The sequence below is a fragment of the Lonchura striata genome, chromosome 2, assembly GCF_050655825.1.
Source record: "Lonchura striata isolate lonStrDom1 chromosome 2, ASM5065582v1, whole genome shotgun sequence".
Taxonomy (NCBI): domain Eukaryota; kingdom Metazoa; phylum Chordata; class Aves; order Passeriformes; family Estrildidae; genus Lonchura; species Lonchura striata.
Window position 1 is genome coordinate 60,265,978 of NC_140704.1, and position 13,373 is coordinate 60,279,350.

The window sequence follows — 13,373 nt, forward strand, 5'->3', positions numbered from 1 at the left end:
CTGTCTCTGCAGAGCTCACTGAGGAAGCTTCTTGAGGAAGCTGCTCCAACCAGCTCTCTGGCCTCAGCTGGCACAGAAGCCCCATGCTTATTTTATTTTGTTGCTGCTTCTTTTTTAAATTGGCTGCCAAGGACTCAGTACTCCTGCTTATGAAGCCAATGGGCTTTGGCTTGTGTTGATCTGGATCATCTGCAGGCAGAGCCATCTCCTCTGGTTCTGCAGGGCAGGAGGCATCACTTTGGGGCAGGCAGTGCAAAGGTGACTGGGAGCCACCTGCATCCAACCCAAACTCTGTGGATGAACCAGCACCAGTGCTCAGAAACAAGTCCCAGGGAAACTTTGTAAGGCTGGGGTCACCTGGACTGGCTGCTGTAGTCATCAGGTAACAGTCCACCCTATAAAAAAAGGAGCAGAAAGGCAGGTGTGATGGCCAGGATCATCCCTTCAAGGGAAACAAAAGTGGGAGACTGCCCACCAGCTGGGTGAGGAGGCTTGGCTTTTGAGGGTTTCCTCTCTCTGTTTTGGGGACAGTGGCACTGGGCCAGGCAGGGTGAGGGGTAAAATCCTCCTGCCCCAGGCAGCTGAAGCACTCTGCAGGGACCCACCAGCAGCACACATCCAGACCCTACCTCTGCTCCTGGGGTATTTTGCTTGTAGTGAAAGGCTCGAGAGACAGAGAGAGGAAAAGCTTGTTCTATGCTAAATTGGCATTTGAATTGTGAAGTGCTTCTAACAAATTGCATGTCAGGGAGGGGCTTCATCTGATCAGCATTTGGATGAGTCTGATACTGAATGACATGGAATCCTATAATACACCACATCTGATATTATTATTATTATTATTATTATTATTATTATTATTATTATTATTATTACTGTTGCTACTATTATTATTATAATTATTATTATAATCTCAGAGTCTTGGGAATCCAATCAAGAAAATATACATCGTGGTTTTATCTAGCCTAGACTGTACTAAAAGAAGATAGGACTTACTGTCCACCCTGACTGTTTAGTGAAAAAGGAAGGTCCTCTACATGTTCTTTTGGAAAAAAAGGAAAAGAAAAAAACCCCACAAAAAACAAAAAACATGTAAAAACATGTTCATGATACTGACTCACTCATACATCAGAAAATCAAGGGAGACACCACCAAGGATCAAAAGCTTGCCACATATGCAGCTGTGAACTTACTCGTGGGGTAAACGACTGTGACTGTTTCCTCCTCTCCCAGCCCCACAGTCCCTGTCTGTCTGGTCCCTGTCTCATGCTGGAAATAAACACATTCCCAAAGGACACCAGAGGTTTTATCAGCTGCCCCAAAACTGATGTGATGGTCCTGCTCATGGTCCTTTTCCATAGAAGCCTCAAAGAATAAAATGCACATACAAGCAAAGGCATGGTACATATCATACTAAAACATGTCCAGGCTCAGGCATCTCCCTGAGTCATGTGGATGCACATGACTTTTGGGTTCCATGGACCTGTCCTTTGCATGTACCTCTGAGCCATTTAGCTGCCTTTACGCAAATTATGCAACAGAGAAGGAGCAAAGCATAAGCAACAGCCAACAACAGTATCATTAGCTTATCACCCTTGATAAATTGGGGTGAACAGCTTTTTATGGCAGGCAAAGTATGTAATAGTGGCCATCTCAGGTTTTGTGGTGATAAATGGTATTTTCAATACCAACATTATGGTTTTCCAGGGGTAACTAATACTGAGAATAAATGTGCCTTTCTGCTTGTGTCAGGGAAGGGAGCTAGAAGAGCTGTGCCAGAAGGGCTGCCCACGTGCCCCCATCTCTCCTGCCAGCCCTTCGCACACTGGTGATCAGGGTGATAGCAATAATTCACCTCTAGCCCGAAATCCAAAGTCACAAGTAACATTGTCATCACCTCATGTGCCTCACCAACAGCAGCGGTGCCTCAGAGAGGGGAGGGGAGCAGTGGCAAAATTGCATGGAGAAGGGCAGGGAGGGATGGCTGCGGAGAGGAGCACTCGCGGGGTGGTACCTACGGCAGTGCCCAGCCATGCTCAGCACACTGAGCTCATGGGCTGCTGGCACCAGCACCACTCCAGGGAGAACCAGCATCCCAGTTGCAGTGCTTCCTGTGAGGCCACCATATGGGAAAAAAATCCCCCAGGTATGTCAGTGGGACAAGGGTTTTCTTTCTCTGATGATTCTGAGAAACTTCTCCTTCAGGTAGACTGGGGTAAGGTACCATCTGTAGACACTCTGCTAGCAAAATACTTTGGTGATGCAGGGTTTCCCCACACTGGCTTTGGTTAAAGGCCTTTAAAGCTCTTGCATACTTGTGTTGCCCTAAGGGAGAACTATCACCTAAAAGTCTGGTGCTTTATACATCAAAGGATGTCAGGAGTAAAATTATAAGCTAGATGTTTTCATAAAAAGAGTATCATCTTAAAATCCACTTTGGTGTTGTTGAGTGAAGAAGCTAGGATCTGAAGAGAAGCTTAAATAAAAACTCCACTTAAAAAAATTATTATTTGTACCTTGGGACATTTGTTTTCCCTTTTGAGACCCCTCATGAGCTATGCTGGTGTTCAGCTTCTGACTCATGCACTTGTTCTCAGGAAATTAAACACCATATCCCTGATTTTTTCTTTACATGAACATAAGATGAGCCTGTAAATGTAAGCTGTCTCCACATTTCTTAGTGAGCATATTGCAGCTCCTACAATTATCTAAATAAAATGCACATAACTGTAAGCTAAATTGCCTCTTACACCATTAACTCGGATTTTATCTGGCTGTTGTTAGGGACAACCACATGTCAGTTATGGAAAGCCAGGGATTTTGAGATGTAAGCACAGGGGATTCATTAGTTCCCCAGCATCTGATCTGACCCATCTTTAAATAACAGGCTGGCTTTTCAGAGGGACAGTCCTCATCACTTCCTTAAGTTGCTCAAGCCTCCTTTAAGTGTCTTAGACTGAGCCCATTAATGCAGAACTACCCGTGGCTATGTGAAATCATGGTATTTGTGTCCAGCTAAAGGACTAATTTTTTTCAAAAATCAGACCACCCTCACTTGTATAACCACAAGAATAATCCAGAAAAAAAGAAACAGGTTTGACTAAACAGGATGAAAGAGACACCAGAGGGAAAAACTTGGTTCAACATACACATATTATACAAAAAATAAATGCATATGCAAATATACATTAAAGCAAAAATACCACTAATGCTCGTGGTTCTTTCCTCCAACTCAAGAAACACTATAATGGAAAATATTTTTAAATTTTCCTTTTTGTCCTAGGTCATGAAAGCAAAAATGGTAGGTAGAAAAAAAAGGGAAACACAATTTCACTGAATAACCCCCAAATTAATTAGAAGCAACCATGCAAAAAGATTGGCAAATTACAAGTGTGTTGAATTCAACTCCTTCACATTTTCTTCATCAGCAGTAAATTATGACCATACTATAAACACTGGAAAAAGATTTTTTTTAAAAAATCCTTTCAGCCAGTAGTACCTGCTCAGAGCTAATGTGTATTGTGCTGTTTGCATCACGGCTGCACCAGGCTGTTTCCTGAGAGACTGTCTTTGCATTGCCTCCAGTGCCCAGCAGGACAGGATATATCATATTACTGTCAGGATGCACTGGGCTAAGTACAACCAGTCCAAACAGTTCTCTGGGCCAACTCAGGCAGAAAACAAAAGCTAGTTAAAGTGGTTTTAATATAGCTGCTTCCAGGACTCCGGAAATCATCAGTTTGTGGGGTCTTCCTCAATTTTGTAAACAAGCAGGTCATTCACCTCTGATTGGTAACCAAAAAGGGCTGCCTTGTTCCAATGAGGGAAGGAGGAGAGAGAGCTGGAGAGAAAAGCTGTGTAAAGTATAAGGGTTTACGTACAGCAAAAGTGCCCTTCAGACTTTATGAAAGGCTGTTACATACAGGGGTATCATACGTGTTATGCCACTGTATGTCTAAGTCCCAAATTTGTATTTTATGTACAGAAACTAATGTGGACTGAAGATAAGGACTGCAGAGGCATATAATAAAATGCTTCTGCATGCGTACAATTTTCACACTCCTTTCTGTATAGCTTTTACACTCATTTGTCCCCTGAAAAGCCCTCTTTCTAAAACACCCATAACTCATCAGTTTTGAAGAAGCAGGTTCAGCCGAGCAGAGAAATGCAAGGATGGGAATCAAGATCTAAACTTGAAACCCACTGAGCTCAGGCTGTAGCAGGGCTTTGATCCAGAAACACCTCTGGTAAATAATTATTTTGATTCCCATATTGTTTAGGGGCCTAAAAGGGTGCATTCTTTTCTGTCAGGAAACAAAATCCATGAAACTATCTTTTGGGGAAGGATTTTTCCTATGTTGCATAACGATAAATAGCCAGTCCTTCTCTTGTACAGCTGCCAAACCTCTTTCTTTGCCTAGGATTTCTGAAATAGAAATCTTAGTTTAAGATGACATTGGGGCTGCTTCTTTAAAAATGGCAAACCAAGGAACTCACTTCTTTCCCATGCAGGTGAGGCAAGTTTTCTGATACTTAGGTGTTATTTCAGTTCACAGTTAGCAATGGGCATGTTCTGGAACAAAATTCAATTCTTCAAAGCATGGTTAAATAATGCAATATGGTTCTTAGATACTTCTAGAAATCCTTCATAGCCTGGAATTGGTCTGGGGGACATTCAAGTGGAATGGCAAATTTAGTCCAGCATCCTAAATACAACTACTTGGTCCTAAGCTGTGGCTTTAGTTGACATTAAATGTATTATTACAGAGGACAGCAGTGACAAACTAAACAGCCATTTCCTCCCCCACCCAAGGCAGAATTCAAATGTAAGCTGAACTCTGCCAATCATAGCACACTATTAATAGTGGCAATTACAAATAATCACCACAATTACTAATAAAACATTATCAAGGGTAATGGAATGGCTAATTGCTACCCTTTCATTTAAGAAGGTCCAAGACCATGGCAAGACATTCTCAAGAAGGATGTCACTACAATGATTCCCAGCTCCCTTCATATTTGATGTCACCCCTTAGGAGACCCCACAGCTACAGCTCAGGAAGAGAAAGCGCAAAGGTGTGTCAATCCTCTTCCCTGGAAGCAGCTTCCATGGCAAGACTGGGAGCATGGCTGCAGTAAAAAGCACCAGCAAAGTAACTACTTCTTAAGCACTGTGATACCTGAGTGTGACTGAAATAACTGTGGACACCCTAAAATATTTCTAGTTTAATGCTTCCCAGAGCCACAGTTTTGGATTATGCTTGGAGGCTCTAGCTCAGGACAGGCTCGTGGCAACTCTGTGGCTTGGCTTGACCCTTGGCACTGATCTTTGGTCTCCATCAAGCAGGAGACCACACATCCTCCCTCGGTGCCCCAAAATGCCTGGGTGTTGGCTACAGGGACTGAACACAAAGCTGTGGGAATTGAGCAAATCCTCACTTCCAGCCTAGTTTACATTTGCAAAGGCAAAAATTACTGCAGTGGAATTGTTAGGCCATCAGCCTTCCAGGCTGAGGGTCATCTCTTTACATGGCCATTGGGGGACATAGGAAAAAGGTATTTTTCCGGCTGACCTGCTGTCTTCAGAGGTTTGCATTTTACCTTGCTCTCAGACTGATTTCTCACATTCCACATTAAATTATACATGAGCAACTGGTAACTTGTGTGCAGGGTGAGACAGACCCACAGCAGCAGTTCCCATGCTGAAGAACTGCTCATACACTTGCTTATTCTGTCAGAGGAGCTATGCTGAGATGGATATTTGTGTCCTCTGCAAAGGAAAAAACAGTGGTTGTAAACTGGTGCACAGGCACTTATTTGACTGACATACATCTAAACCCAGCTTCTTGGGGATTATTCCATGAGTAGCTCCTCTGAAACCATTTGGGTAGGCATGGAGGTGCAGCACGGTCCCATTTTGTGGGAACAGTACTGTTTGCACAGGCTCATCTGGACAACAGAGAAACTCAGCTTGCTTAGCTCATTTTAATATATTCAAGTAAAGGAAAGGAGTCTCAGCAATGCACAGGATAAGAATAAGTTCAGTCTTGGTCCAAAAGTGAAGTAGGGAGTAAAATTATTGCTCTTCTACGTGTCTTCTAACAGTTCACACTGAGCATCAAATCTGGACCTTATCTTGATTTCCAGCACATGCAGATTTTTTCCCCATTCACCAAAATATTTGCAGTCACAGGTAAAAGTACCTTTTATTGGTTTTACAGTCTCCTTATATTGCTGTAAAAGAAACAGGATTTGACTCAGTAGGAACTATGTGTTGCTGAGCACAGAGCAAATTCCCAGGGCTTTTTATTGGATTTCTCTATCTGGTACTAGGCAAATCCTCCAGGGGGATCAAAATTACTGCAAAGTCCAAGAGGAGCAAAAGTTTCACAATAAATAGCTGGCCCAGATCCAGCAGGCAGCATGGAAGGTTGCCAGGTGCTATGCCTGAAGTAAAGATGGCTGGAATCTGCAAGTCAGGTCCCAGCAGTGTGAGCAAATTCAGGGTGATTAGTTGGCAGGTCATTGCAGCATGCACTGGAGTCAGAGGGAAGTCACAGAGGTCTGCTGAGCAGGTGGCAGAAGGTCAGGGAGGAAGAGGACATCAAAAAGAGGTGAAGATAAAGTCTATCTGATCAATGCAGAGAAAAAAAGCCCCTTGCTGTTAGAGAAAATAGCATAAAGGCATGTGCAAGTACTTCATTAATCATCTGCCACATGCATAAATGGTGTCAACAGTATCTTGCTTTTAAAAAGGGCTGGAAAACCATTAAAAACATTTTTTAAAAAATCCACACACTTTAAAGTGTATCCTGTGTTGACAATAGCATGACCAGCAGGTCAAGGGAGGTGATTTTTCCCCTCTACTCTGCTCTTATGAGAACTTGCCTGGAGCACTGCGTCCAGCTCTGGGGCCTGCAATATAAGAAGGACAAGGATCTATTGGAGCAAGTCCGGAGGAGGAACATGAAGATGACCAGAGGGATGGAGGATTTCCTCCTCTGTGGAAAGGCTGAGAGGGGGGGGTTGTTCAACCAGAAGAAAAGTCTCCAGGGAGACCTTATAGCACCTTCCAGTACCTAAAGGAGGCCTGCAAGAAAGCGAGAGAAGAACTTTTGACAAGGTCATGTAGGGAGAGATGACCCTGCTCATGGCAGGGGGATTAGAATTTGGCAATCTTTAAGGTCCCTTCCAACCTAAACTATTCTTTGAAGATGCTATAAATTTGCTCTATAGTTAGAGAGGAAGTACAGAAAAGGAATTCTGCTGGAAAATTTCTGCAATATTTTCTGTGACTTATACCCAGTCCAGTTGCCTTTCCAAAGATGCTTTATGAAAAAAGTGGGGACAACCATTCTGTAATGCCTCAGCAATGAATGAGTGAGGCTCTGAAACCTGAGCAGCATGCATACTCTGAGAGAAACAATCATGCAGAGATTTGAGAGCAGCCGTAAATTCCGTACCCTGAACAACTGAGGCATTCTGCCCACGCTGCAGAACATCACTGTTAAGAACTTCCCCCCTCTGAAGGCAAGCCCCTGCTGCCAGCAAGGACAGCCTAAAAGGGCTATGGTAGAAGCTGCTTCTCCAATATGCTCCCTTTTCATAACACTGCTTTGGGGCCAACCCAGAAATCCTCACCCTCACCTGCAGGGCACACTAGGAACTACTATGAAATACAAGTTTATCAGTTCTAGAAATATGGCTGTCAAGTATGAGCATCTGGATCAAAGCAATTTGAGAGCAGATTCCTATGAACTGTACTGAGATATAAATCTTTTGATGGACAACCATTTCTGATAAGGCATTTCCTGAACAGGATGAGGAATCATGGTTAAATTCCTAGGAACTGATGAGCAGTTCTGGGGAATGGGAAAAAAGCATGGCAGGCCTGGACAAGGAGGGCAGCACTGTTTTTTCCTCAACATTTCTACAAACATTTCTGGGGATTAACAACATGACAGATATAACTGAAAACACTGGATGAGTAGATCAAACATATGGAAGAGCTATTTACATTAGGCTAATGCAAGTTTATGTTTTCAATCTGCATAATTTTGCTGTGGTTTTAAATCTCAGCAAATGGGCCTCTTCTCCTCCTCGACAGCTTCACAAAGTCATCTTATCCACCCTTCACTGCTGCATCTCTGTCTGTGATAATGAGATTAATAAGACTTGTAAAATAGCCTGTGATCTCTAGGTACAGGGTATCTCCACACCATAGAATTGCTGGCAAATAAACATGGCTTTTCTATCCCACTCACCCAAAGCTTCAGGTATGGATATCACGTTTGCATCAGGCACACCAAGCTCAGTTGCTTTTTTATCCTTCAGCCCAAGGAGCCACAGGGAGTGAATGACCTGGGTTTTACAGCTCAGGAGGTCATGACTGGGAAGAAGAGTAGAGAGCCTGTTCTCATGCTCAACTTAGATCTGCTGGAAATCACCCCTGCCCAAACGAGGCAGAGCTTTAGCCTCATCTGTGGCTCACATGGCCTTCACCAGGAGCCACATGCTGAGATGTCCAGACAAGTGCTAGGAGGAACATCCAGGGCTACAGTGCAGCAGCCTCTGCTGGGGCTCCTGCCATCCATCCTCAGACAGGAAAACATGCAGGAGGAGCAAAGGAGAGGAGGCATGACCTTCCAAAACACCCTGCAGAGGCAACTCCACACCAGCTCTTTGGAGAGAAATAGTTTTAGTCACCACAGATAGATGATGTGAGACAGGACTTCTACCTACTGCCACCACAGTGTAACTTGCAATAATGAGCAGTAAATGTAAACTGTGGAGTTTCCTACCACCTACAGGATATTTCTAGTATTAGGGAAGTGTGTGTTTGTGTTTCTGTGTGAGTTTGCATGTATATACAAGCTGATGTACTTAAATGATGTTGGTTATTCCTAGGAACATGGATGAAGACAAGCTCCATTTATCCTGCAAGATTTGTAACAAAGGAACAATTTAATCCCTACTTAGGCATCATGCAAGAGAATGGGACTGAGCAAAAAGGCAGCTCTGCCTAGGGTAGCTTGTGAAGACAGTTCAGGAAACCCCAGCAAATCAAATCAGAATGTGGGGATTCCTTTGAAAAGTCTGAGCTCAGTGCCTGCAGTGCCAAGCTACTTGTAGAGATAAGATATTGCTTTTGACAGATGAATTTTGCAGAACCTATTTCTTGATAACAAGTGACACCAGCAAAGCACAAAATGAGCAACCCTTTCTTTAATTCGTTAGCATCTTTGGAAAGTGCAAGAGCATTGTCTCATATGAGCATGGTTCCACCCAAGGAGACCATGAGATTTACAGTCTGCTGGCATGAGGATAACAAGGTCTAAATCTGACCTTGATGTTCATTAATTCAGGTCACATTCCTACCAGTGGCGCTCAAGTTCAAGTCCACCTCTTCCAACTTAGCAGAACACTATTATGCTGTCATGTTTCTACAATATCTGCTAAGAAGCAGATGCAGTGAGGTCATGGTAAGCTTTGGTCATGTGGGAGCAAAGTAAATTCTCAGAGCCTTTAAAAGGCAAGAAGAGATAAAAGAGAAGCAAGATTTCCTTGAGGAAGGGGTGATGCATGGATATTGCAGTGTCAGGCTTCGTAAACACAGCTGCAAATCTCCATGTAGAGTCAAGCTGCTTTATGGGGTGTTTATTACACATCTAGATGGATATCTCTTTATATATTTATAGAAAACAAATATCCACATAAAACACCCTTCTGCAAGCGCTACTCAGGCCTCTTCATTGCAAAGAAATTGTTACAAGTGGGATAAGGGAATACTGTGAAGCATTCAGATCAGAGCGGTGAGTACAGGTGAGCCATCCCAACGAGCTCAATGGCATTACAGTCCAGCACTCTGCAGTAACAACATCAAAACATCTTCTATAGTCCTGCAAGCACTGCCACCACTGAGTCTTTTAAAGCAGTTTGAGGCCATCAATCAGCTGCCAACATAGCATCAATGCAAGGAAGAGTCACCAAAATAGGCTGTAGCACTGCAGTATCATTGGACATACAATAGAAATTTGCTCTAAAAGAAATGCAGACATAAAACCGAATAAAATCAGTTGGCTCGGTGAGGGATCAGTCTGGTTTATCAAAACATTTGTGGACACAATACCTTAGTTTGCTTTCCTGCAGGCAGTCACCAGGAAAAGAAATATGGCTAGAGGGATACCTGACACTAGATTTGCACATTTATAGTAAGCTCTGCACAGATTGTTCTCAACTTATAACCAGCAGTGTAGCAGTTTGCTGGTTCTCATATCTATTTTCAACTAGATCAGCACCCAAATCTCCAGCTACATCTTCTTTTGTGTCAAAACAAAGAAGAGGGCAGGAACAAATAGCCAGTAAGAAAGGCATATCTCCTTTACAGTGTCTCTTCGCTGGCACAAGTTTTACAGCCAAACTTCCTGTTAAATTTCCTCCATACCTTGCATCACACCTATGAATTCCAATATCACCTGTATGTACCTTCTTTTCTCACCAAATTCTTCCAGATTTCTTTCAGAGGGGCTATATACCAGTCAGCAGAGACTAAGATAGAACTAGAAAAAAGAGCTAAAGAGCTGCGTATGGGGACTAGCTCCAGCTGAGAGAATGATGACAACTTCCAAAAGTGCCATCAAAGACTTCTCTACTCTAGGACTGACAGGTGCTGAGAAAAAGCTCTCTTGCTACCCCTTGGCCCCCTGGCACTGGAACAGTAGGACATGGAGGACTGAAGATACAGTGGTGTCTCTCTTGCTGGTGGAAACCCTTGATGTGGCTGGACAAGTATTGGTGCTAACCCAGCAAAACACAGATGCCACGCTCCTGACCACCTTTTAACTGCATTACACACCAATACATCAGAGCATGTTTCTTCAGTACAGGCACAGCTGAAAAATTTGGAAAATAAAATACCAAAATAGCTGAGAAGAATATCTGTAACCATCTATTGGAGGTAAACATGAGTGTGCATAAGTCCATGGGACCTGAGGGACCTGAGAGATGAAGTCACCAAGCCACCATCTGTCATTTTTGAAAAATTGTGGCAGTCAGGTGAAGTCCCTGATAACTGGAGAAAAGGAAATATAACTTCCATTCTTAAATATGGGCATGGCCTGCAGGTCAAAGGAGGTGATTCTCCACCTCTACTTTGCTCAGACTCCACCTGTGTGCATCCAGCTCTGAGGTTCCCAGCATAAAAAGGACACATAAATGTTGGAGCAAGTCCAGAGGAGCAACACAAAGCTGATGAGAGGACTGGAGCACCTTCCCTGTAAAGACAGGCTGAGAAAGCTGGGGCTGTTCAGCCTAGAGAAGAGAAATTGAATGGAGATCTCATAACCACTTTCAAGTAACTGAAGGGAACCTACAGGGAAGCCAGAGAGAGACTCTTCATCAGGAACTGTAGTGATAGGACAAGGAGCAATGGGCACAAATTGAAGAAGGGGAAATTTAGGTTAAATATTAGGAAGAGATTCTTGACTGTGAGGGTGGTGAGACACTGGATCAGGTTATCCAGAGAGGCTGTGGACACTTCAGTGTTCAAAGCCAGTCTGGATAAGACCTTGAGCAACCTGGTTTCGTGGGAGGCATCCCTGCCTATGTGGGAATAGATGATCTCTAAGGTCCATTCCAACCTCTTAACATTCTCTGATTGAAGTAGTTATGTAACATTTATTGCATAACTGTCAGATATTATGGCATCTGTGGGTAGCCTTTATTACTTCCAAATTTTCTTTCTGTATTTAAAAAAAAAAACAAAAAACAAAAAAACACAAACTTCCTAATCACACATCTTTTCCTCACAGTTGACTTCTCACTGTAGTGACTAACCAGATATACCAACCACCTCAACAGAGATTCTCTTAAATTGTGGCCCACACTTAATATTTTCAGCATAGCTGCAGCAAGAAGTTCCGTTTTATGATTTAGAAACTGAAGTTTTCGGTTGCAATAACAATTTTGCAGTCATTATGTATTTTGTTAAGGGAATTCTCATAAACTGCTCCTGCATCAGGAACACTTTACCAGCAAAGAGTTTCTGGTGGAGATGCCTGGCTCTAATAAAAATATTCCACTCTTCCAAAGATTATCTGATTAGATGGGAGGCTTTTTCCTTATTTATTTTTCTTCTGGGCAGGCTTAGTACCCAACAACCCAGAAACTCCTTCAAGGACAATACAAGGCACTCTGAATCATGGATGTCTCAGACACTCTCATGCCTGCATCCCCTCCCACTGAAGGAAAAGTAGAGAAGAGCAACTAAATCCTCCCCCAGCAAAACTGAGGGGTGACAGGCAACGTAAGCTGCTTCCTCCTGCTTTTCTCTCCCTCCATGTCCTCCCTCTGTGTGTGGCTCTGAGGAGGGTGGTAAAAGGTGCAAGTTGTCGTGGGTGAAGGAGAAGCAGCATTTCTCACAGCTGAATTTTTGCCAGCATGAGCTGTGGTTCATGAACTCAGCCTCTGGCCCAAGGCTAAGTTCAATTGTGTCTGAAGTCTGATGAAATGCTTTGCATTGCTCTAATATAATTTTTTATTTCAGCTGAGATTTTTTCCAAGGCAGGAGACAATTCCTCTGCCTGACTAAAATAAACAGGCTTTGAGTGCAGTTTGTAATGTATTAAAAGGGATTTGCTTTGTTAATTTTCACAAATACCAAGTCTATTCTGCAGGAATATAAAATGGACAGTAAAAAAATAGGTGATCCATCTAAGGATCACAGAGGTTCTCTTCTTCACATCATGTCCAATGGAGATGATCAAGATCCTGAACTTAAGGATTTTGTATTCATAGTGAAAACTTTGACTGTGAAAAGATATTTCTAATACTAAATGGCTCTTTATGAGACAAAAATGCAACAAGATCTAACGGCTGGAAACTTAGCTAAGAAGATATAATTAATTTTAATAATCACTAACCATTGAAAGTAATTAGCTGCTAGATCAAACTACTGAATAATGATAATTTTTAAAAATCTTAATTTCTGGCTTCATTTAATTGAAAGTACATGTTCCCTTATAAGGTACACAGTAGCTCAAACAGAAGTCACAGGGCTGAAGCAAAAATTACTCAGAAAGATGCTATGATCTGCATTAAACAGGTCAGGCTGGATGATCTAATAGTCCCTTCTGGCCCTAAATCCTATGAATTATGAATCTAGGGTGCTCTCCTTGGAGAGTTTGAAAATGCAAGGTTATAATCCACTGTCATACTGCAAGCCAACCACGGCATCACCTCAATGTCCAAAATCTGTTTTATGGCCATCTCTAAAGGGATAAACTTTACTATTAGGGTATTAAATATTTCAGAGGAATAGCTAGCAGATCTGATATGTGGAAAAATTCCCTTTAACAAAGGGAAAGCAGGATAGA

The 13,373-nt window shown here is 42.7% G+C and overlaps 1 protein-coding gene across 3 annotated transcripts in view; it reads right to left on the minus strand.

The window, feature by feature from the left end:
* The window catches only part of RNF152 (ring finger protein 152), a 93,115-nt gene that overhangs the window by 58,967 nt on the left and 20,775 nt on the right, over positions 1-13,373 (minus strand). For all 3 annotated transcript variants that reach the window (XR_014952596.1, XM_085571122.1, XM_085571119.1), the window contains exon 1: positions 1-13,373. This exon is cut by the window's right edge and continues 20,775 nt beyond it. The gene's annotated coding sequence lies outside the window, so the exon portion shown is untranslated.